We start from the raw sequence: 14094 nt of genomic DNA on the forward strand, positions 1-14094 counted from the left end.
CTTCTGCTTTTGTGAAGTCCACTGACAAAGGGGTGGTCTGTTTGAAATGAGCTCCACACTATCATTATAAAGAGTAAATACCTATTAAGTTCCAACTACATGCCACGCATTGTGGGGAAGCTTGGAGAAGAGAAGTGTGGTGAGGACTAAGCCCTTGCCTTCTAGAAATGGGCTTAAAAAGAGATAAGGTTAGAGATGCAGCCATTTTTGGCAAAACAGCAAGCAAGTGTTGAAAATAAATGTGAGCAAATTCATGAAAAATCGTTCCTTTTTTAGCCAGATAGGACATTATACCTCAACTACAGGCTTTAGATCCAGAAATTACTGACTGACTTTGGGTCTTGTTATAATTTCCAGACATACTTTTGAAAATCCAGGCACATTTTATTTTACTCAAGGGCTCTAATGAAGTTAACAAAGGGAAAACTATGTTGCTTGAGAAGAGGTGATTAATTTTGACAGTAGCCATATCAACAAGGTCTGGATTTATGAGTTTTCCAACAATCATGTATGTTTATTATAAGTAGTCAGCGATGGATATACAGCATGAGTGAATGGATTGAAGATGGTGAATATGTCATTTTCAGAGTTTTCCAGGACTTGGCTCAATTGGAAGAAATAGATAAAATGGATTTCAACTATTGTGTCATTTAATTTAATTTTTATTTTTTTGTTTATTTTTCATCTTTTAAAACATTCTGCTATTGATTCCCTTTTCCTTCTAACTTTAAGATGTGGTACCCCAACATGTGCATATATATGCAAATGTTTGTGGAGGGCCAGGAGCAAGAGCAGAGATTTTTACAAGTGACTAAGAGGGTCAAAGTGACTCTCACAGGAGGGGAATGTAGGGATGATGGATCCCTGGAAATGTGGAGGTTTGTAAAGAAACGATTCCAAGAGCCTGGGCAGGATGTGATGAGGAGAAAACAAAAATTGAGATAATGCTGAAATTTTGAGATAGGCTGAATGATGATTTTAAATTTCTAAAGTGTAGGGAGCTTAGGGTCTTGGAATTATGACAGTGTTGCCCAAAAGACCAGGCAAAAAGATTATCTTTTTCTTTGCTTGGCCTTATCTGACAGCAGGACATTTATGCTGAGGTGTTGTGGTAGAATGATTAGGAAGATGGCAGATGTATGAACACACCTAACTGAGATCAATCAAGTCAGGCCACATCACAAAACTACTCAGAGCACTCATATACTCACAAGCAATAAAAATTGGTTAGTATTTTAGATCACTAAGTTTTTTTTTATATAGATTTTTTTTTAACATCTTTATTGGAGTATAAGTGCTTTACAGTGGTGTGTTAGTTTCTGCTTTATAAAGTGAATCAGCTGTACATAAACATATATCACCATATCTCCTCCCTCTTGCATCTCCCTCCCACCCTCCCTATCCAACCCCTCTAGGTGGTCACAAAGCACTGAGCTGATCTCCCTGTTCTATGCGACTGCTTCCCACTGGCTATCTATTTTACATTTGGTAGTGTGTATATGTCCATGCCACTCTCTCACTTCGTCCCAGCTTACCCTTCCCACTCCCCGTGTCCTCAAGTCCATTCTCTACCTCTGCGTCTTTACTCCTGTCCTGCCCCTAGGTTCTTCAGAACTTTTTTTTTTTTTTTAGATTCCATGTATATGTGTTAGCGTACAGTATTTGTTTTTCTCTTTCTGACTTACTTCACTCTGTATGACAGACTCTAGGTCCATCCACCTCACTACAAATAACTCAATTTCATTTCTTTTTATGGCTGAGTACTATTCCATTGTATATATGTGTCACAACTTCCTTATCCATTCATCTATCGATGGACACTTAGGTTGCTTCCATGTCCTGGCTATTGTAAATAGAGCTACAATGAACATTGTGGTACATGACTCTCTTTGAATTATGGTTTTCTCAGGGTATATGCCCAGTAGTGGGATTGCTGGGTCATATGGTAGTTCTATTTTTAGTTTTTTAAGGAACCTCCATACTGTTCTCCATAGCGGCTGTATCAATTTACATTCCCACCAATAATGCAAGAGGGTTCCCTTTACTCCACACCCTCTCCAGCATTTATTGTTTGTAGATTTTTTGATAATGGCCATTCTGACTGGTGTGAGGTGATACCTCATTGTAGTTTTTTTTTTTTTAATGAACAACACTTCAAATGGCATGCATTTATCCATAATTATTGAGTATTAACCTACAAATATTCTATAATCTGATTTTAAATCCTGAAATTTATATGAAGGCTTCGATTTAGCTTATGCCAATTTTTAAAATGTGTAGCTTTGAGGCATTTTATTATAAAAAGCTGGTACTCATATACATAAATGAGTAAGAACTTAAAATTAATCATGCATTTACTTCATTTGTTAGCTTGACCTTCTAGTAAATCTTTAGCTTCATTGATTTTGGCTGCTATATAAGGAGATCCTCCCTTGTCTGGGTGATTTAAAAGCATAATTCGTCAATGAGCGTATCTATTTTTCCCTTATTGGCAGTAGGGCTTACACCTAATAGCAGTATTAATGCTGCTTCCCGTTTTGTCATTTTGGGTTCAAACCCACCTCTGTAATAGCCACCACTGAAGGCAGATTTCGGTAGACTCTGAAAAACTTGTTTTACTTGAGGCTCCATATGCTTCAGGTCTTGCAAAGCGTAACGGGCTGCAAATCCTGCAGCAGCAATGGTCAGTCCAACTGCTACCACTGTACTGGCGATGGTTCCTGCTCGGCTCCTCTGCTTCCACCAGGAGCGTGGTTTATCCCACCCCACCAATTCTACACCTCTACCACCCTCATTGTAGTTTTGATTTGCATTTCTCTAATGATTAGTGATGTTGAGCATCCTTTCATGTGTTTGTTGGCAATCTGTGTATCTTCTTTGCAGAAATGTCTATTTAGGTCTTCTGCCCATTTTTGGATTGGGTTGTTTGTTTTTTTTGAGATATATATATATATATATATATATATTTTTTTTTTTTTTGGATAACATAACTTCTTTTTTTGAATTTTTGAATTTTATTTTATTTATTTTTTTATACGGCAGGTTCTTATTAGTCATCAATTTTATACACATCAGTGTATACATGTCAATCCCAATCACTGAATTCATCACACCACCACCCCCTGTTTTTTTTGATATTGAGCAGCATGAGCTGCTTGTAAATTTTGGAGATTAATCCTTTGTCAGTCGCTTCATTTGCAAATATTTTCTCCCATTCTGAGGGTTGTCTTTTCGTCTTGTTTATGGTTTCCTTTGCTGTGCAAAAGCTTTTAAGTTTCATTAGGTCCCATTTGTTTATTTTTGTTTTTATTTCCATTTCTCTAGGAGGCGGATCAAAAAGGATCTTGCTGTGATTTATGCCATAGAGTGTTCTGCCTATGTTTTCCTCTAAGAGTTTGATAGTGTCTGGCCTTACATTTAGGTCTTTAATCCATTTTGAGTTTATTTTTGTGTATGGTGTTAGGGAGTGTTCTAATTTCATTCTTTTACATGTAGCTGTCCAGTTTTCCCAGCACCACTTGTTAAAGAGGCTGTCTTTTCTCCACTGTATATTCTTGCCTCCTTTATCAAAGATAAGGTGGCCATATGTGCATGGGTTTATCTCTGGGCTTTCTATCTTGTTCCATTGATCTATATTTCTGTTTTTGTGCCAGTACCATACTGTCTTGATTACGGTAGCTTTGTAGTATAGTCTGAAGTCAGGGAGCCTGATTCCTCCAGTTCTGTTTTTTCTTTCTCAAGATTGCTTTGGCTATTTGGGGTCTTTTGTGTTTCCATACAAACTGTGAAATTTTTTGTTCTAGTTCTGTGAAAAATGTCATTGGTAGTTTGATAGGGATTGCACTGAATCTGTAGATTGCTTTGGGTAGTATAGTCATTTTCACAGTGTTGATTCTTCCAATCCAAAAACATGGTATATCTCTCCATCTGTTGGTATCATCTTTAATTTCTTTCATCAGTGTATTATAGTTTTCTGCCTACAGGTCTTTTGTCTCCCTAGGTAGGTTTATTCTTAGGTATTTTATTCTTTTTGTTGCAATGGTAAATGGGAGTGTTTCCTTAATTTCTCTTCCAGATTTTTCATCGTTAGTGTATAGGAATGCAAGAGATTTCTGTGCATTAATTTTGTATCCTGCTACTCTACCAGATTCATTGATTAGGTCTAGTAGCTTTCTGGTAGCATCTTTAGGACTCTCTATGTATAGTACCATGTCATCTGCAAACAGTGACAGATATACTTCTTCTTTTCCAATTTGGATTCCTTTTATTTCTTTTTCTTCTCTGATTGCCATAGCTAAAACTTCCAAAACTATGTTGAATAATAGTGGTGAGAGTGGACAACTTTGTCTTGTTCCTAATCTTAGAAGAAATGGTTTCAGTTTTTCCCCATTGAGAACGATGTTGGCTGTGGGTTTGTCGTATATAGCCTTTATTATGTTGAGGTAAGTTCCCTCTATGCCTACTTTCTGGAGGGTTTTTATCATAAATGGGTGTTGAATTATGCTGAAAGCTTTTTCTGCACCTATTGAGATGACCATATGGTTTTTCTCCTTCAATCTGTTAATATGTTTTATCACATTGATTGATTTGCGGATGTTGAAGAATCCTTGCATTCCTGGGATAAACCCCACTTGATCATGGTGTGTGATACTTTTAATGTGCTGTTGGATTCTGTTTGCTAGCATTTTATTGAGGATGTTTGCATCTATGTCCATCAGTCATATTGGCCTGTAGTTTTCTTTCTTTGTGACATCTTTGTCTGGTTTTGGTATCAGGGTGATGGTGGCCTCGTAGAATGAGTTTGGGAGTGTTCCTCCCTCTGCTATATTTTGGAAGAGTTTGAGAAGGATAGGTGTTAGCTCTTCTCTAAATGTTTGATAGAATTCACCTGTGAAGCCATCTGGTCCTGGGTTTTTGCTTGTTGGAAGATTTTTAATCACAGTTTCAATTTCAGTGCTTGTGATTGGTCTGTTTATATTTTCTATTTCTTCCTGGTTCAGTCTTGGAAGGTTGTGCTTCTCTTAGAATTTGTCCATTTCTTCCAGGTTGTCCATTTTATTGGCATATAGTTGCTTGTAGTAACCTGTCATGATCCTTTGTATTTCTGCAGCGTCAGTGGTTACTTCTCCTTTTTCATGTCTAATTCTATTGATTTGAGTCTTCTCCCTTTTTTTCTTGATGAGTCTGGTTAATGGTTTATGAATTTTATTTATCTTCTCAAAGAACCAGCTTTTAGTTTTATTGATCTTTGCTACTGTTTCCTTTATTTCTTTTTCATTTATTTCTGATCTGATATTTATGATTTCTTTCCTTCTGGTAACTTTGGGGGTTTTTTTGTCCTTCTTTCTCTAATTGCTTTAGGTGTAAGGTTAGGTTGTTTATTTGAGTTGTTTCTTGTTTCTTGAGGTAGGATTATATTGCTATAAACTTCCCTCTTAGAACTGCTTTTGTTGCATCCCATAGGCTTTGGTGGTCGTGTTTTCACTGTCATTTGTTTCTAGGTATTTTTTGATTTCCCCTTTGATTTCTTCAGTGATCTCTTGGTTATTAAGTAACGTCTTGTTTAGCCTCCATGTGTTTGTATTTTTAACAGATTTTTTCCTGTAATTGATATCTAGTCTCATAGTGTTGTGGTCGGAAAAGATACTTGATATGATTTCAATTTTCTTAAATTTACCAAGGCTTGATTTGTGACCCAAGATATGATCTATCCTGGAGAATGTTCCATGAGCACTTGAGAAGAAAGTGTATTCTGTTGTTTTGAATGGAATGTCCCATAAATATCAATTAAGTCCATCTTGCTTAATGTATCATTTAAAGCTTGTGTTTCCTTATTTATTTTCATTTTGGATGATCTGTCCATTGGTGAAAGTGGGGTGTTAAAGTCCCCTACTATGATTGTGTCACTGTCGATTTTCCCTTTTATGGCTGTTAGCATTTGCCTTATGTATCGAGGTGCTCCTATGTTGGGTGCATAAATATTTACAATTGTTATATCTTCTTCTTGGATTGATCCCTTGATCATTATGTAGTGTCCTTCTTTGTCTCTTGTAATAGACTTTATTTTAAAGTCTGTTTTGTCTGATATGAGAATTGTTACTCCAGCTTTCTTTTGTTTTCCATTTGTATGGAATATCTTTTTCCATCCCCTCACTTTCAGTCTGTATGTGTCCCTAGGTCTGAAGTGGGTCTCTTGTAGACAGCATATATATGGGTCTTGTTTTTGTATCCATTCAGCCAGTCTATATCTTTTGGTGGGAGCACTTAATCTATTTACATTTAAGGTAATTATCGATATGTATGTTCCTATTACCATTTTCTTAATTGTTTTGGGTTTGTTATTGTAGGTCTTTTCCTTCTCTTGTGTTTCCTGCCTAGAGAAGTTCATTTAGCATTTGTTGTAAAGCTGGTTTGGTGGTGCGGAATTCTCTTAGCTTTTACTTGTTTGTAAAGATTTTAATTTCACCATTGAATCTGAATGAGATCCTTGCTGGGAAAAGTAATCGTGGTGTTAGGTTTTCCCCATTCATCACTTTAAATATGTCTTGCCACTCTCTTCTGGCTTGCAGAGTTTCTGCTGAAAGATCAGCTGTTAACCTTATGGGGATTCCCTTGTATGTTTTTTGTTGTTTTTCCCTTGCTGCTTTTAATATTTTTTCTTTGTATTTAATTTTTGATAGTTTGATTTATATGTGTCTTGGCATGTTTCTCCTTGGATTTATCCTGTGTGGGACTCTTTGCACTTCCTGGACTTAATTTACTATTTCCTTTTCCATATCAGGGAAGTTTTCCACTATAATCTCTTCAAATATTTTCTCAGTCCTTTTCTTTTTCTCTTCCTCTTCTAGGACCCCTATAATTCGAATGTTTGTGCGTTTAATGTTGTCCCAGATGTCTCTGAGACTGTACTCAATTCTTTTCATTCTTTTTTCTTTATTCTGCTCTGCAGTAGTTATTTCCGTCATTTTATCTTCCAGGTCACTTATCTGTTCTTCTGTCTCAGTTATGCTGCTATTGATTCCTTCTAGAGAATTTTAAATTTCATTTATTGTGTTGTTCATCATTGTTTGTTTGCTTTTTAGTTCTTCTAGGTCTTTGTTAAACGTTTCTTGTATTTTCTCCATTCTGTTTCTAAGATTTTGGATCATCTTTATTATCATTGCTCTGAACTCTTATGCAGGTAGACTGCCTATTTCCTCTTCATTTGTTTAGTCTGATGTGGTTTTACTTTGCTCCTTCATCTGCTGTGTGTTTCTCTGTCTTCTCATTTTGCTTAACTTACTGTGTTTGGGGTCTCCTTTTCGCAGGCTGCAGGTTTGTAGTTCCCGTTGTTTTTGGTGTCTGCCCCCAGTGGCTAAGGCTGGTTCAGTGGATTGTGTAGGTTTACTGGTGGAGGGGACTAGTGCCTGTGTTCTGGTGGATGAGGGTGGATCTTGTCTTTCTGGTGGGCAGGACCGCATCTGGTGGTGTATTTTGGTGTGTCTGTGACCTTATTATGATTTTAGGCAGCCTCTCTGCTAATGGGTGGGGCTGCGTTCCTGTCTTGCTAGTTGTTTGGCATAGGGTGTCCAGCACTGTAGCTTGCTCTTCGTTGAGTGGAGCTGGGTCTTAGCGTTGAGATGGAGATCTCTGGGAGAGCTTTCTCCATTTGATATTATGTGGAACCGGGAGCTCTCTGGTGGATCAATGTCCTGAACTTGACTCTCCCACCTCAGAGGCACAGGCCTGACACCCAGCCAGAGCACCAAGACCCTGTCAGCCACACGGCTCAGAAGAAAAGGGAGAAAAAAAGAAAGAAAGAAAGAAAGAAAAAATAAAATAAAAAGAAATAAAGTTATTAAAATAAAAAATAAAAAAATTATTAAAAATAGAAAATTAAAAAGTAATTAGAAAAAAGAAAGAAAGAAGAGAACAACCAAACCAAAAAACAAATCCACCAATGATAACAAGTGCTAAAAACTATCTAAAAAAAAACACAAACGAACAGACAGGACCCTAGGGCAAATGGTAAAAGCAAAGCTGTACAGACAAAGTCACACCAAGAAGCATACACATACACACTCACAAAAAGAGAAAAAGGAAAAAAAAAAATATATCTTTTGGGAAGTCTGAGGTCTTCTGCCAGCGTTCAGCAGGTGTTCTGTAGAAGTTGTTCCACATGTAGATGTATTTCTGATGTATTTGTGGGGAGGAAGGTGATCTCCCTGTCTTACTCCTCTGTCATTTTGAAGGGCTCCCCTCTAGACCACTAAGTTTTAAGGTGGTTTGTTATGCATTACTATTGTTACAATGGATAAGTGACACATATATCTTCAACAGAATTCATGCTAAAGATCTAAAAGAGATAAAGAACAGAAGCTGGAGATTATACAGACAGTTAATAGAAAAAGTACATGATTAGGTGAGCCACTTATTAGAAAGAATTAGAAAGGATGATCATTGGGCAGGAAGAGAAATAAGAATTTGCCAAGGAGTCATCGGAAAGGTTGGAGGTGATCTACTACATGGAAGCATCTCTGAAGTCTAGACATCAACCTTCACAGCACCAGAAAAAGTGGTGAGAAGAACACATCTTTGTAGGAAAATTTGTACATCGGGGAACTATTGAGTTTGACACAAAGAAAACCATATAGAGTGATGGACAGAAGCCAGCTTATAAGGTGTTACAGAGGGAGGAAGCAGAGGCAATTCAAGGTCAACAAAGTCTCTTATGCATTCTAGAGGAAAGATGTGGTAACGGCTCAGATGGATGGTGGAATGGAGAGAAAGTCTTCTAGGAGGGGAGGGACAGATGGATTCTTAAACAGAAGGGACACACCAGACAGAAACAGTAATGATTAGGAGAGAGGGTGGTGGCACCAGGGCTATTAACAGATACTCTATAATTATAACTCCATGAAGTCAACATTGACCTGAGGCCCTTCAGCATTTGTAGATATTCATTAATTTTATGAAATTCCTCTGTGAGATTCAGTTACATATTCAAGGTTGGGAGCAGCCCAAGAGCCAAAAATAACATGGCTATCATATTGTTTTACTCGTGTTACAGATGAGTAACTTCAGATATCAAGTAGTTGAATAACTTGCCCAAAGTCAAACAGGAAGCCTGTTATTGAGCTGCTGAAAGATCCCAGTTCTGCAAATAAACTTCTAGTTCACTAGCTTTTCACCAAATGAGCTAGTTAGAAGTCAGATTAAGTTCATTTACTTATGGCTCCATTGACTTAAGAAAAAAAAGAAGTTATTTCTTATGGGAGGTCCTAAATATCTGAATATCCTTACATCTGTGATGGTGTTTACTTTTCCATCTCTTTATTTTATTTTTTTACTCTTTACACAGCCTTTATCTTTTACACAGTCATTTTGGCTTGTTTCTGGGTTTTAACATAGTACATGCGGGGTGTGAGTCATAACAGCCAGTTTTTTTCCTGATCCACATTGACTTTTTACAGGCAACACGAAACACTGCAGGTTAGGTTCTAGAGTCTAAGATTCTTGACTTTTTGCAGAAATCCCTTTGATCTGCTGGTGAGTCTAGGATGTGAAAAGATGATCATCACTTAGGTGAATTCACTGCTGAAGGCTATAGTTATGCTGATCACTTTGAGGCTTATATTTCTCCCCCAAGATTATCTCTTAACTTTGCTGATTTCCCTTTTCCTTGGTCGGTCCAAGGAAAGCACCAACCACCCAGAGCTTTCTGACCTCTAGGTTCTCTCTAGAAGGAGAGTTTTATACTTTAAATATATATTCTGGTAATCAACTAGTCTGACACATGGAAAGGTAGCATGTTTTATTCTATTTTTACTAGAGATTAAGAAAACTAATGAATATTAATGACCATATGTACTCACCTATGAAATGACATTGCATATGAGGTGCACTCTAGTTTCCAAGACAAATAGGAGAAGTGAGAAATTGAGGAGAGTCGAATGGCAGAAAGGAGAGAGATGATGGACACTAGGAAAGAAAAGTGGACAGAAATTTGATAAGTAGGGGAAAGCCATTAGGAAAGCCAAAGAGAAGAAATGCAGAATATAGAAAGTAAATGGAGTGGAGAGGGATGTAAGACATGGAAAAGCTATATTGATTTTTATATTTTAAAACACTGAAAGAGTTACATTACATAAGTGAGTTGGGTATATATTTATTTAACATTAGCAATAACTTAATTTCAAAGGTTTGAAATGTACTGTGAAGATATTAATTCAATCAGTCCTTTCCTGCTGATTGTGAACTGTGAAAGAGATCTGCTTACTTCTTTTCCTCTGGGGGAAACTGAGGCAGAGAAAAGAATGCCTCACCCTAGGAAATGGGTGAAGCTGGTGTCAGCCCTGGCAATCAAAGTGGTGCCAACTTTGTGGTTCCAGTGAAGCCTGTCCCAGGGGGAAGGCCCCTTGAGCCTGGCATTTTCGTAATAATTCATGGTATGTTATTTTCAGTTGCAATGGTTTTATGCATTTTAATTAGTGTCTTAATGTAGTATATTTGGGCCCCAGAGGGCATAATTGAAAGAAACAAAAACAAAACCCAAAAATACATAGAATGAGTGAATGAAAATTCACAACAACCCTGGGAGTTCTTGGCTGCCCAGCTTGTGTCATAACCATTGGATACTGCTGCCTTTCCCAAGCTCCCCACCCCCAATCTTCCGACCCTCCCACCCCCAATCTTCCGACCCTCCCACCTCCAATCTTCCGACCCTCCCACCCCCAAACTTCCGACCCTCCCACCCCCAATCTTCTGACCCCTCCACAACCTTGTTTTGCCCCCAGCTGCCTGGCTTTTCGTGTTGATTCTGGTCGCTTACAAGGTTAGTTTGCATTCCATCTCATAGATGCAACAAGGAGCAACCACAGCTTTTCTGTTTCTTTGGGGATCAGTTTCAAGCTCCCCCCACAGCCAAATGTATGTTGCTGGTGTGTTTGTTGCCGGTCTCTGCAGGCCCGAGCTGGCTCTCCGCTCCCACCCACACAATCTGCTGCTCTTTTCGTTCCTTATTTGCAGTCCCCGGTCCGCTTCTTCCCCATCATGCCTCTGTGGCCTTGCCTCTTTTCAAGTCCAGGTTGGAATCTTTGCATCATGCTGCCTCAGCCTGAAAAGAAGCCTATATTTTTTCTGCTCCTAAGCTTAGATTTATGGCCCGTGTCAGGCCTTTCTGCCATGGCCTCTGGCAGCTCCTGCCTTTCCTAACATCAGATTCATTGCTGTTCCTAAGGTCCTTTAAGATTTTAATGCTAAGTCTATAAATTTCGTTCCCTTTCTGCTTTAAACTTTCTTTAGACCTTCCCATTGTCTGATGGCATGTCCCGAAGGCGTTGATTTGCATCTCTGTTCCTGCACTCTTGGGTGAGTTGGAGGAGGAGGTGGGTGGTTGGAGCCGATGGAGGGGGAAATGGGGAAAGCAACTGATGAATTTAGATTTCCATCAGCTGCAACAATTCACTGGGGTTTGATAGGGATTGACATTTTCCTTCGAAGTTGTGATTTGCTGAGAACTTGTGGTGGCTTTCGTTACAATAGTATCTGAGAATTAAGAAAAAAAAAAAAAAGAGGGTTGGCTGAACAGATATCCAACCTACCTTAATAAATGCATCTGAGCTTACATTTTTTCTTTCTGTTGTGGCAGCTGGGGATTCTCTTCCATCTCCAGTACACATCAGCACTGCTAAAATCACTCCGATTTCTCTCCCAGGCAGATTTCTGCTGAAGAAACTTTTCTCACCTTAAGATAATAAAGCCTCCAGTTGAGAGAGGTGGAAATAGCAACCGGCTTGAAATTTCAGGGGGGGAAGGCTGGGTCATTGTCTAGAAAGAAGGAACTTGCCAGCTTGGGGAAGCATGATGAGTACTTTGGAAGTATAATTTTTGAATTCATTTTGTCTTTCATTGGCCTTGGAGGGGTTAACAACATCCTCAGCCTAGCTTTTCCTTTACTTCCTTCAGGTCAGCTCTTGTGAGGGGGGGAGGTGGGCAAAAGGAGTGGGAAAGAAAGAGAAGAAAGACTTTTGTGTCCAAATCATTTTGATTACATTGCTTGTTCAAGCTTCAATTTATTTCGGGCGACAGTATAAGTCTAGGGAGCAAGCCATTAATGGAATGGTGAAATCTGTAACATATACGGAAGTCTTGCTTCCCCAGGGCAGACTTGAGTGAAATGAAGTCAAGGCTTTTGTCCTTGGATGGTATTTGCCTCTAAGAACTCACTTAGTTTTCTTGTTTGAATTCCACGCATTGGAATCTTGAAGATCATTGGTGCCTCACATGCTTTTTCTTCAAGTTCTGGTACAGTTTTACATTTCTTTAAGCCAAGTTTTGTTCATGCTACTGTGGTCCCTACTTCTCTAGCTACTCAATGTCCTCAAACCTGGTGCCAGACTTTCCTTTATTCCTCCAGCCTTGGAGACGTGGTCCTCTAAACTCCCACAAATAAGACATTAGCACTTTTCTGAAGCCAACTTTAGGTGGTTTGACATTCAAGTAAAGACAGCTTAATGTAGAATATGGCAGAGACTAGCTAACTATTCACTTTACCAGTTCTCTCCTCCTCTTAGGCATACAGCTGGATTGCATTTCCCAGTCTCCTTTGCACCTATAAAATTTGCAACCATATGACTGAATTCTGGCCCATAGAATGTAGGTAGAAGTGTTGTTTGCTGCTTCTAGGACTGGCACATGAAATTCCTACACAATCCTCCATGTCCTCTCTCTTCCCCTTGACTGATGGTGGGATTTTAAATCTGCCACTAAGTATGGTGGGGAGATCTACACACCTGAAAATGTGCTATCTGATACCAAGGCTCCTGTAACTGCTTTGGAACTCATCCATTCCATCTGCTAAACATTAGAAGAGCCCAGCTGAATTATAAACACTCACTTTGATCTGTGTTTTGTACAATTTAATAAGAGTACCTTGAGTGAAAATGGGTCACATTCCTTAGAAGGAGGCCCTTTGCTCTAAAAAATCATGAAAGCTGGTGGAAAAGATATAGAGGAATTCTTGCCATTTAGGAGTAAAGAGTGAAGAGGTCAACTGTGTAGGGAAAAAGCTGAGGTAGATTGCATTCAAGTTCCCAATTCCTTACTCCTTTCTTTATCTTTGTGTTTTACCATTCAACTTTTAAAAAATCATTCTTATTTTTTTATTTCCAGCTTTATTGAGGTATAATTAACAAATCAAGATTGTATATATTTAGGATGTACAATGTGACTTTTAAAGGTGTACAATGTGATGATTTAATATACGCATTTATCATGAAATGATTTCCACAATCAAGTTAATTAACACATTCATCATCTCACATAGTTACCTTTTATTTTGTGGTAAGAACACTTAAGATTTACTCTTTTAGTGAATTTCATGTATACAAGATGGCATTATTAACTGTAATCACCAGGCTATACATTAGACTCCCAGAACTTATTCATCTGATAACCAAAGGCTTGTACACTTTGACCAGCATCTCCCCATTTCCTTCATCCCTCAGCCCTTGGCAACCATCATTCTATTCTCTGATTCTATGAGTTTGACTTTTGTAGATTCCACATCTAAGTGAGATCATATAGTATTTGTCTTCCGTGTCTGGCTTATTTCACTTAGCATAATGTCTTCCAGGTTCATCCATGTTGTCACTCATCTTTGTATCAATAGTTCCTTTCCCCAGTAGTGGAGTTCGCTTCCCTGCCCTTTGTTTTTGAGTTCAGCCATGTGACTTGTTTTGGCCAAGGGGATGCAAGCCATTTAAATGTGTCTGAGTGTTGGGGTGCCCTCTGGTGCTTCTGCTGTCACTGTGAGGAGAATATGCCCTGTCCAGCCTACTGGTGAGGGGAGGAGAGACATGTGAGGTGACCTGGATCCAACCTGTAGCCCAGAAACAAGCCCCGCCTAGCTCACACTAGATCACCTTACCCCCAGACGACCCACAGATACGTGACTGAGAAGAAATAATTATTTTATAAAACCACTGAGGTGTTTTTTCTTAGGTAAAAGTCACCTAAGATTCAACATTTTAACCATCTTAAACTATGTAATTCAGTATCATTTAGTAAATTCACAATGTTATGCAACCATCGCCACTACCTAGTTCCAGCATT

The 14094-nt window shown here is 38.6% G+C and overlaps 1 pseudogene; it reads right to left on the reverse strand.

Annotated features, from left to right (window-relative positions):
• Positions 1–2359: 2359 nt before the first annotated feature.
• Positions 2360–14094, reverse strand: part of LOC137764607 (mitochondrial import inner membrane translocase subunit TIM14-like) — a 34789-nt pseudogene continuing 23054 nt past the window's right edge.

This window comes from Eschrichtius robustus, chromosome 5, assembly GCF_028021215.1.
Source record: "Eschrichtius robustus isolate mEscRob2 chromosome 5, mEscRob2.pri, whole genome shotgun sequence".
Taxonomy (NCBI): Eukaryota; Metazoa; Chordata; class Mammalia; order Artiodactyla; family Eschrichtiidae; genus Eschrichtius; species Eschrichtius robustus.